This window comes from Pleurodeles waltl, chromosome 4_1, assembly GCF_031143425.1.
Source record: "Pleurodeles waltl isolate 20211129_DDA chromosome 4_1, aPleWal1.hap1.20221129, whole genome shotgun sequence".
Taxonomy (NCBI): domain Eukaryota; kingdom Metazoa; phylum Chordata; class Amphibia; order Caudata; family Salamandridae; genus Pleurodeles; species Pleurodeles waltl.
In genome coordinates this window covers 41,143,870-41,156,087 of record NC_090442.1, presented here as the reverse complement: position 1 = coordinate 41,156,087, position 12,218 = coordinate 41,143,870, and the positions used below count along the sequence as shown (strand labels likewise).

General features: G+C 40.4%; 2 non-coding genes across 2 annotated transcripts; both read left to right on the top strand.

The window, feature by feature from the left end:
* The first annotated feature begins 951 nt into the window (after window positions 1–951).
* On the top strand, window positions 952–1,024 carry TRNAR-UCG (transfer RNA arginine (anticodon UCG)). Its single transcript has one exon. It is a non-coding gene; the product is annotated as a tRNA-Arg (tRNA).
* Window positions 1,025–4,601: 3,577 nt separating this feature from the next.
* TRNAR-UCG (transfer RNA arginine (anticodon UCG)) lies at window positions 4,602–4,674 on the top strand. The gene has a single exon. It is a non-coding gene; the product is annotated as a tRNA-Arg (tRNA).
* The last annotated feature ends 7,544 nt before the right edge of the window (window positions 4,675–12,218 follow it).

Here is a 12,218-nt window from a genome sequence, read left to right as displayed (position 1 = left end):
GTTAAAAAGAGGCGCAAATGCGGGGTTTTTTGCCCCGCCCACTCCCGGGCGTCATTTTTGCCCGGGAGTATAAATACCACGCACATGCCTCGGAGTCATTTTTTAAGACGGGAACGCCTCCCTTGCATATCATTAACGCAAGGGAGGTGTTCACGCCCAAAAATGACGCTAACTCCATGAACTTTGGCGCTAGACGCGTCTAACGCCAAAGTATAAATATGGAGTTAGTTTTGCGTCAAATTTGCGTCGAAAAAAACGACGCAAATTCGGCGCAAACAGAATATAAATATGCCCCTAAGTCTATCTGAGGTGCACACCCTGAACTAATACATTTTTGCTGAAACCTAATCATATTGTTTACTCTTCCTCGTAGCAGCTTACCAGGGTGATAGTATATTGCAACAGAACCATTCCACTTCTTCACTGAAAAGAGTCATGCTGGTTACCCAAATGTGCAGCGTGTCATTTTATACAACTTTCTTTATTGAAATTAAACTTGGACTCACTTGAAATATTCTCTTTCAAAATGAATGTTTTGAGCTGCTGTGAATTTTATTTCTAGAGGTGGTGACAGGCTTTCAGGTACGTGCTTAGGTCAAGGCCCTGTTCATGTCACTTGTATAAGCTAATTCAGGGAGCAAATTAGCAAGTCAAGAAATGGGAAGTCTGAACTACTGTCAAAGCAGTTTCATTCTCTTTTCAAATAATCCAAAAATACCATTGCAGCATAAAACAGAGTATTCAGTATAAGAAGAAAGGAGGATTAACGGCAAAAAAGCACAGCATAAGATATGAAACTTTGGAAATTATCTAGATATTGTTTGAAAAAACTCCTTTGATGGAAAGAAGATGAAGAAAGGTATGGGATCCTGTCCTGCGCACCTGTAATTGATATGTTCCACATCCATTCATACCACCTAACCCTAAACACCCAAACATTTTACATTCAGTGACCATGTGGCCTAATGGATAAGGCGTCTGACTTCGGATCAGAAGATTGAGGGTTCGAGTTCCTTCATGGTTGAGTCTTTTTCTCACAGCACCCAACTTATCTTTACATACAAACTGGAAACACACTCTTACAATACTCTTTTCACTCTCACTCATTAAGAAAGCCCAATGCAAACTGCACAGTCAGTCACGTTATTCCTTCAGCATTGCTACTTTTCTGTCTTTCTGCCATACCAAAGTACCTCTTCATAAATGCCACGGATATGCAATACGTACACAACAATATGACATGGCACAATCATTCTGAACAGAACTGTGGGTAGATTCAGTGCAGGGAGTGTGTGCGTGTAGAAAGCAGAAACTATGCATGGGTAGAAGCTCTATGATTTTCTCCAGGAATAATGCAAATTGTCCCTCAGAAAAAGTATAGTACTAGAAAAGAATCATAAAGGATTGACACAATTGCTGCCTTTGCTGTTGCCCCAGTTGTGTAATCTGTCAAGGATTGGTCTCTTGCAGATTGAGGCACCTAGTTGCAATTGTGTGGTAAAGATCACCCTTACAACCATTTGTGCTATAAACTTGAGATCTTTCTGAGATACTATCTCACAGACTTCTTATGAATGAGGAACTCTGAAATTGTCACATTCCAATTTGTTTGTCCTTAAAACTCTGCTGGTTATTCAAATGGGCAGATTGTTTTTTAAATTCCTTTCTGTCTCGAGTTGTAGATATATTGATACAGAGGCATAATTGTTGAATTATATATATTGGTTTGATTGAAATATGTTCGTAGAGGTGGTGATAGGCTTTCTGTGTCTGTCTGAGAGCAAGGACCGGTGAACGTCTTTTTCCAAGAGCAGTTTGTTGTGAAAGGTATTAGGCAAAGGAGTATGTATTGTGATGTGGTTCTCTGACTGCTTCTGTCCACTTGCCAAAAGTTCCAAGGCCCTATGATAGCACAAAAACGGTAAGATTGAAGTGGTGGGTGCCGGAGGTTTAAAATGGTCAGTTTAATTAAAGACAGAATAGTGAAACAAATGACTGCAGAAATACTGTATGTGGCCATGAACTGAGATGAAAGGATGATTTTGGAACTCTGTCTTGCAGATTACCCTCAATTCCGCAATGGATAGGGCACTACTCTCACAGACCAGGGTGTGTAAGTTTAAGTCTATCTGAGGTGCACACCCTGAACTAATACATTTTTGCTGAAACCTAATCATATTGTTTACTCTTCCTCGTAGCAGCTTGCCAGGGTGATAGTATATTACAACAGAACCATTCCACTTCTTCACTGAAAAGAGTCATGCTTGTTACCTAAATGTGCAGCGTGTCATTTTATACAGCTTTCTTTATTGAAATTAAACTTGGACTCACTTGAAATATTCTCTTTCAAACTTAATGTTTTGAGCTGCTGTGAATTTTATTTCTAGAGGTGGTGACAGGCTTTCAGGTACGTGCTTAGGTCAAGGCCCTGTTCATGTCACTTGAATAAGCTAATTCAGGGAGCAAATTAGCAAGTCAAGAAATGGGAAGTCTGAACTACTGTCAAAGCAGTTTCATTCTCTTTTCAAATAATCCAAAAATACCATTGCAGCATAAAACAGAGTATTCAATAAAAGAAGAAAGGAGGATTAACGGCAAAAAAGCACAGCATAAGATATGAAACTTTGGAAATTATCTAGATATTGTTTGAAAAAACTCCTTTGATGCAAAGAAGATGAAGAACGGTATGGGATCCTGTCCTGCGCACCTGTAATTGATATGTTCCACATCCATTCATACCACCTAACCCTAATCACCTAAACATATTGCATTCAGTGACCATGTGGCCTAATGGATAAGGCGTCTGACTTCAGATCAGAAGATTGAGGGTTTGAGTCCATTCATGGTTGAGTCTTTTTCTCACAGCACCCAACTTATCTTTACATACAAACTGGAAACACACTCTTACAATACTCCTTTCACTCTCACTCATTAAGAAAGGCCAATGCAAACTGCACAATCAGTCACGTTATGCCTTCAGCATTGCTACTTTTCAGTCTTTCTGCCATACCAAAGTACCTCTTCATAAATGCCACGGATATGCAATACGTATACAACAATATGACATGGCACAATCATTCTGAACAGAACTGTGGGTAGATTCAGTGCAGGGAGTGTGTGCGTGCAGAAAGCAGAAACTATGCATGGGTAGAAGCTCTATGATTTTCTCCAGGAATAATGCAAATTGTCCCTCAGAAAAAGTATAGTACTAGAGAAGAATCATAAAGGATTGACACAATTGCTGCCTTTGCTGTTGCCCCAGTTGTGTAATCTGTCAAGGACTGGTCTCTTGCAGATTGAGGCACCTAGTTGCAATTGTGTGGTAAAAATCACCCTTACAACCATTTTTCCTATAAATTTGAGATCTTTCTGAGATACTATCTCACAGACTTCTTATGAATGAGGAACTCTGAAATTGTCACATTCCAATTTGTACGTCCTTAAAACTCTGCTGGTTATTCAAATGGGCAGATTGTTTTTTAAATTCCTTTCTGTCTCGAGTTGTAGTTATATTGATACAGAGGCATAATTGTTGAATGATATATATTGGTTTGATTGAAATATGTTCGTAGAGGTGGTGATAGGCTTTCTGTGTCTGTCTGAGAGCAAGGACCGGTTAACGTCTTTTTCCAAGAGCAGTTTGATGTGAAAGGTATCAGGCAAAGGAGTATGTATTGTGATGTGGTTCTCTGACTGCTTCTGTCCACTTGCCAAAAGTTCCAAGGCCCTATAATAGCACAAAAACGTTAAGATTGAAGTGGTGGGTGCCGGAGGTTTAAAATGGCCAGTTTAATTAAAGACAGAAAAGTGAAACGAATGACTGCAGAAATACTGTATGTGGCCATGAACTGAGATGAAAGGATGATTTTGGAACTCTGTCTTGCAGATTACCCTCAATGCCGCAATGGATAGGGCACTACTCTCACAGACCAGGGTGTGTAAGTTTAAGTCTATCTGAGGTGCACACCCTGAACTAATACATTTTTGCTGAAACCTAATCATATTGTTTACTCTTCCTCGTAGCAGCTTGCCAGGGTGATAGTATATTGCAACAGAACCATTCCACTTCTTCACTGAAAAGAGTCATGCTGGTTACCCAAATGTGCAGCGTGTCATTTTATACAGCTTTCTTTATTGAAATTAAACTTGGACTCACTTGAAATATTCTCTTTCAAAATGAATGTTTTGAGCTGCTGTGAATTGTATTTTTAGAGGTGGTGACAGGCTTTCAGGTACGTGCTTAGGTCAAGGCCCTGTTCATGTCACTTGAATAAGCTAATTCAGGGAGCAAATTAGCAAGTCAAGAAATGGGAAGTCTGAACTACTGTCAAAGCAGTTTCATTCTCTTTTCAAATAATCCAAAAATACCATTGCAGCATAAAACAGAGTATTCAATAAAAGAAGAAAGGAGGATTAACGGCAAAAAAGCACAGCATAAGATATGAAACTTTGGAAATTATCTAGATATTGTTTGAAAAAACTCCTTTGATGGAAAGAAGATGAAGAACGGTATGGGATCCTGTCCTGCGCACCTGTAATTGATATGTTCCACATCCATTCATACCACCTAACCCTAAACACCCAAACATACTGCAGTTAGTGACCATGTGGCCTAATGGATAAGGCGTCTGATTTCGGATCAGAAGATTGAGGGTTTGAGTCCCTTCATGGTTGAGTCTTTTTCTCACAGCACCCAACTTATCTTTACATACAAACTGGAAATACACTCTTACAATACTCCTTTCACTCTCACTCATTAAGAAAGCCCAATGCAAACTGCACAATCAGTCACGTTATTCCTTCAGCATTGCTACTTTTCTGTCTTTCTGCCATACCAAAGTACCTCTTCATAAATGCCACGGATATGCAATACGTATACAACAATATGACATGGCACAATCATTCCGAACAGAACTGTGGGTAGATTCAGTGCAGGGAGTGTGTGCGTGCAGAAAGCAGAAACTATGCATAGGTAGAAGCTCTATGATTTTCTCCAGGAATAATGCAAATTGTCCCTCAGAAAAAGTATAGTACTAGAGAAGAATCATAAAGAATTGACACAATTGCTGCCTTTGCTGTTGCCCCAGTTGTGTAATCTGTCAAGGACTGGTCTCTTGCAGATTGAGGCACCTAGTTGCAATTGTGTGGTAAAAATCACCCTTACAACCCTTTTTGCTATAAACTTGAGATCTTTCTGAGATACTATCTCACAGACTTCTTATGGATGAGGAACTCTGAAATTGTCTCATTCCAATTTGTACGTTCTTAAAACTCTGCTGGTTATTCAAATGGGCAGATTGTTTTTTAAATTCCTTTCTGTCTCGAGTTGTAGTTATATTGATACAGAGGCATAATTGTTGAATGATATATATTGGTTTGATTGAAATATGTTCGTAGAGGTGGTGATAGGCTTTCTGTGTCTGTCTGAGAGCAAGAACCGGTTAACGTCTTTTTCCAAGAGCAGTTTGTTGTGAAAGGTATCAGGCAAAGGAGTATGCATTGTGATGTGGTTCTTTGACTGCTTCTGTCCACTTGCCAAAAGTTTCAAGGCCCTATGATAGCACAAAAACTTTAAGATTGAAGTGGTGGGTGCCGGAGGTTTAAAATGGTCAGTTTAATTAAAGACAGAAAAGTGAAACGAATGACTGCAGAAATACTGTATGTGGCCATGAACTGAGATGAAAGGATGATTTTGGAACTCTGTCTTGCAGATTACCCTCAATGCCGCAATGGATAGGGCACTACTCTCACAGACCAGGGTGTGTAAGTTTAAGTCTATCTGAGGTGCACACCCTGAACTAATACATTTTTGCTGAAACCTAATCATATTGTTTACTCTTCCTCGTAGCAGCTTCCCAGGGTGATAGTATATTGCAACAGAACCATTCCACTTCTTCACTGAAAAGAGTCATGCTGGTTACCCAAATGTGCAGCGTGTCATTTTATACAGCTTTCTTTATTGAAATTAAACTTGGACTCACTTGAAATATTCTCTTTCAAAATGAATGTTTTGAGCTGCTGTGAATTTTATTTCTAGAGGTGGTGACAGGCTTTCAGGTACGTGCTTAGGTCAAGGACCTGTTCATGTCACTTGTATAAGCTAATTCAGGGAGAAAATTAGCAAGTCAAGAAATGGGAAGTCTGAACTACTGTCAAAGCAGTTTCATTCTCTTTTCAAATAATCCAAAAATACCATTGCAGCATAAAACAGAGTATTCAATAAAAGAAGAAAGGAGGATTAACGGCAAAAAAGCACAGCATAAGATATGAAACTTTAGAAATTATCTAGATATTGTTTGAAAAAACTCCTTTGATGGAAAGAAGATGAAGAACGGTATGGGATCCTGTCCTGCGCACATGTAATTGATATGTTCCACATCGATTCATACCACCTAACCCTAAACACCCAAACATATTAGTTAGTGACCATGTGGCCTAATGGATAAGGTGTTTGATTTCTGATCGGCAGAGTGAGGATTCGAGTCCCTTCATGGTTGAGTCTTTTTCTCACAGCACCCAACTTATCTTTACATACAAACTGGAGGCATACTCTTACAATACTCCTTTCACTCTCACTCATTAAGAAAGCCCAATACAAACTGCACAATCAGTCACGTTATGCCTTCAGCATTGCTACTTTTCTGTCTTTCTGCCATACCAAAGTACCTCTTCATAAATGCCACAGATATGCAATACGTATACAACAATATGACATGGCACAATCATTCTGAACAGAACTGTGGGTAGATTCAGTGCAGGGAGTGTGTGCGTGCAGAAAGCAGAAACTATGCATGGGTAGAAGCTCTATGATTTTCTCCGGGAATAATGCAAATTGTCCCTCAGAAAAAGTATAGTACTAGAGAAGAATCATAAAGGATTGACACAATTGCTGCCTTTGCTGCTGCCCCAGTTGTGTAATCTGTCAAGGACTGGTCTCTTGCAGGTTGAGGCACCTAGTTGCAATTGTGTGGTAAAAATCACCCTTACAACCATTTTTGCTATAAACTTGAGATCTTTCTGAGATACTATCTCACAGACTTCTTATGAATGAGGAACTCTGAAATTGTCACATTCCAATTTGTACGTCCTTAAAACTCTGCTGGTTATTCAAATGGGCAGATTGTTTTTTAAATTCCTTTCTGTCTCGAGTTGTAGTTATATTGATACAGAGGCATAATTGTTGAATTATATATATTGGTTTGATTGAAATATGTTCGTAGAGGTGGTGATAGGCTTTCTGTGTCTGTCTGAGAGCAAGGACCGGTTAACGTCTTTTTCCAAGAGCAGTTTGATGTGAAAGTATCAGGCAAAGGAGTATGTATTGTGATGTGGTTCTCTGACTGCTTCTGTCCACTTGCCAAAAGTTCCAAGGCCCTATGATAGCACAAAAACGGTAAGATTGAAGTGCTGGGTGCCGGAGGTTTAAAATGGTCAGTTTAATTAAAGACAGAAAAGTGAAACGATTGACTGCAGAAATACTGTATGTGGCCATGAACTGAGATGAAAGGATGATTTTGGAACTCTGTCTTGCAGATTACCCTCAATGCCGCAATGGAGAGGGCACTACTCTCACAGACCAGGGTGTGTAAGTTTAAGTCTATCTGAGGTGCACACCCTGAACTAATACATTTTTGCTGAAACCTAATCATATTGTTTACTCTTCCTCGTAGCAGCTTGCCAGGGTGATAGTATATTGCAACAGACCCATTCCACTTCTTCACTGAAAAGAGACATGCTGGTTACCCAAATGTGCAGCGTGTCATTTTATACAGCTTTCTTTATTGAAATTAAACTTGGACTCACTTGAAATATTCTCTTTCAAAATTAGTGTTTTGAGCTGCTGTGAATTGTATTTCTAGAGGTGGTGACAGGCTTTCAGGTACGTGCTTAGGTCAAGGCCCTGTTCATGTCACTTGAATAAGCTAATTCAGGGAGCAAATTAGCAAGTCAAGAAATGGGAAGTCTGAACTACTGTCAAAGCAGTTTCATTCTCTTTTCAAATAATCCAAAAATACCATTGCAGCATAAAACAGAGTATTCAATAAAAGAAGAAAGGAGGATTAACGGCAAAAAAGCACAGCATAAGATATGAAACTTTGGAAATTATCTAGATATTGTTTGAAAAAACTCCTTTGATGGAAAGAAGATGAAGAACGGTATGCGATCCTGTCCTGCGCACCTGTAATTGATATGTTCCGCATCCATTCATACCACCTAACCCTAAACACCCAAACATATTGCAGTCAGTGACCATGTGGCCTAATGGATAAGGGGTCTGACTTTGGATCAGAAGATTGAGGGATCGAGTCCCTTCATGGTTGAGTCTTTTTCTCACAGCACCCAACTTATCTTTACATACAAACTGGAAATACACTCCTACAATACTCCCTTCACTCTCACTCATTAAGAAAGCCCAATGCAAACTGCACAATCAGTCATGTTATGCCTTCAGCATTGCTACTTTTCTGTCTTTCTGCCATACCAAAGTACCTCTTCATAAATGCCACGGATATGCAATACGTATACAACAATATGACATGGCACAATCATTCCGAACAGAACTGTGGGTAGATTCAGTGCAGGGAGTGTGTGCGTGCAGAAAGCAGAAACTATGCATGCGTAGAAGCTCTATGATTTTCTCCAGGAATAATGCAAATTGTCCCTCAGAAAAAGTATAGTACTAGAGAAGAATCATAAAGGATTGACACAATTGCTGCCTTTGCTGTCGCCCCAGTTGTGTAATCTGTCAAAGACTGGTCTCTTGCAGATTGAGGCACCTAGTTGCAATTGTGTGGTAAAAATCACCCTTACAACCATTTTTGCTATAAACTTGACATCTTTCTGAGATACTATCTCACAGACTTCTTATGAATGAGGAACTCTGAAATTCTCACATTCCAATTTGTACGTCCTTAAAACTCTGCTGGTTATTCACATGGGCAGATTGTTTTTTAAATTCCTTTCTGTCTCGAGTTGTAGTTATATTGATACAGAGGCATAATTGTTGAATGATATATATTGGTTTGATTGAAATATGTTCGTAGAGGTGGTGATAGGCTTTCTGTGTCTGTCTGAGAGCAAGGACCGGTTAACGTCTTTTTCCAAGAGCAGTTTGTTGTGAAAGGTATCAGGCAAAGGAGTATGCATTGTGGCGTGGTTCTCTGACTGCTTCTGTCCACTTGCCAAAAGTTCCAAGGCCCTATGATAGCACAAAAACGGTAAGATTGAAGTGGTGGGTGCCGGAGGTTTAAAATGGTCAGTTTAATTAAAGACAGAAAAGTGAGACAAATGACTGCTGAAATACTGTATGTGGCCATGAACTGAGATGAAAGGATGATTTTGGAACTCTGTCTTACAGATTACCCTCAATGCCGCAATGGATAGGGCACTACTCTCACAGACCAGGGTGTGTAAGTTTAAGGCCCGTATTTATACTTTTTGACGCTAATCTGCGCTAACGCAGTTTAGCGTCAAAAAAATTAGCGCCGGCTAACGCCATTCTGAAGCACCATGCGGGCGCCGTATTTATAGAATGGTGTTAGCCGGCGTTAGCCGACCGGCGCTGCCTGGTGTGCGCGAAAAAAAACCACGTACACCAGGCAGCGCCGGCATAGGGGAAAATGGCGTATGGGCGTCTAAAAAATGGGGCAAGTCAGGTCGAGGCAAAAAAATAGTCTTAACCCGATTTGCGCCATTTTCTTTCGACGCCCATCCCCCATCAACATGACTCCTGTCTTAGCAAAGACAGGAGTCATGCCCCCTTGCCCAATGGCCATGCCCAGGGGACTTATGTCCCCTGGGCATGGTCATTGGGCATAGTGGCATGTAGGGGGGCACAAATCAGGCCCCCCTATGCCAAAAGAGAAAATAAAAAAAAATACTTACCCCAACTTACCTTTTCTTCCCTGGGATGGGTCCCTCCATCCTTGGGTGTCCTCCTGGGGTGGGCAAGGGTGGCAGGGGGTGTCCCTGGGGGCAGGGGAGGGCACCTCTGGGCTCATTCTGAGCCCACAGGTCCCTTAACGCCTGCCCTGACCCAGGCGTTAAAAAGAGGCGCAAATGCGGGGTTTTTTGCCCCGCCCACTCCCGGGCGTCATTTTTGCCCGGGAGTATAAATACCACACACATGCCTCGGAGTCATTTTTTAAGACGGAAACGCCTCCCTTGCATATCATTAACGCAAGGGAGGTGTTCACGCCAAAAAATGACGCTAACTCCATGAACTTTGGCGCTAGACGCGTCTAACGCCAAAGTATAAATATGGAGTTAGTTTTGCGTCAAATTTGCGTCGAAAAAAATGACGCAAATTCGGCGCAAACAGAGTATAAATATGCCCCTAAGTCTATCTGAGGTGCACACCCTGAACTAATACATTTTTGCTGAAACCTAATCATATTGTTTACTCTTCCTCGTAGCAGCTTACCAGGGTGATACTATATTGCAACAGAACCATTCCACTTCTTCACTGAAAAGTGTCATGTTGGTTACCCAAATGTGCAGCGTGTCATTTTATACAGCTTTCTTTATTGAAATTAAACTTGGACTCACTTGAAATATTCTCTTTCAAAATGAATGTTTTGAACTGCTGTGAATTTTATTTCTAGAGGTGGTGACAGGCTTTCAGGTACGTGCTTAGGTCAAGGCCCTGTTCATGTCACTTGTATAAGCTAATTCAGGGAGCAAATTAGCAAGTCAAGAAATGGGAAGTCTGAACTACTGTCAAAGCAGTTTCATTCTCTTTTCAAATAATCCAAAAATACCATTGCAGCATAAAACAGAGTATTCAGTAAAAGAAGAAAGGAGGATTAACGGCAAAAAAGCACAGCATAAGATATGAAACTTTGGAAATTATCTAGATATTGTTTGAAAAAACTCCTTTGATGGAAAGAAGATGAAGAACGGTATGGGATCCTGTCCTGCGCACCTGTAATTGATATGTTCCACATCCATTCATACCACCTAACCCTAAACATCCAAACATATTGCAGTCAGTCACCATGTGCCCTAGTGGATAAGGCGTCTGACTTCAGATCAAAAAGTTGAGGATTCGAGTCACATCATGGTTAAGTCTTTTTCTAACAGCACCAACTTATCTTTACATACAAACTGGAAACACACTCTTACAATACTCCTTTCACTCTCACTCATTAAGAAAGCCCAATGCAAACTGCACAATCAGTCACGTTATGCCTTCAGCATTGCTACTTTTCTGTCTTTCTGCCATACCAAAGTACCTCTTCATAAATGCCACGGATATGCAATACGTACACAACAATATGACATGGCACAATCATTCTGAACAGAACTGTGGGTAGATTCAGTGCAGGGAGTGTGTGCGTGCAGAAACCAGAAACTATGCATGGGTAGAAGCTCTATGATTTTCTCCAGGAATAATGCAAATTGTCCCTCAGAAAAAGTATAGTACTAGAGAAGAATCATAAAGGATTGACACAATTGCTGCCTTTGCTGTTTCCCCAGTTGTGTAATCTGTCAAGGACTGGTCTCTTGCAGATTGAGGCACCTAGTTGCAATTGTGTGGTAAAAATCACCCTTACAACCATTTTTGCTATAAACGTGAGATCTTTCTGAGATACTATCTCACAGACTTCTTATGAATGAGGAACTCTGAAATTGTCACATTCCAATTTGTACGTCCTTAAAACTCTGCTGGTTATTCAAATGGCAAGATTGTTTTTTAAATTCCTTTCTGTCTCGAGTTGTAGTTATATTGATACAGAGGCATAATTGTTGAATGATATATATTGGTTTGATTGAAATATGTTCGTAGAGGTGGTGATAGGCTTTCTGTGTCTGTCTGAGAGCAAGGACCGGTTAACGTCTTTTTCCAAGAGCAGTTTGTTGTGAAAGGTATCACGCAAAGGAGTATGTATTGTGATGTGGTTCTCTGACTGCTTCTGTCCACTTGCCAAAAGTTCCAAGGCCCTATGATAGCACAAAAACGGAAAGATTGAAGTGGTGGGTGCCGGAGGTTTAAAATGGTCAGTTTAATTAAAGACAGAAAAGTGAAACGAATGACTGCAGAAACACTGTATGTGGCCATGAACTGAGATGAAAGGATGATTTTGGAACTCTGTCTTGCAGATTACCCTCAATGCCGCAATGGATAGGGCACTACTCTCACAGACCAGGGTGTGTAAGTTTAAGTCTATCTGAGGTGCACACCCTGAACTAATACATTTTTGCTGAAACCTAATCAT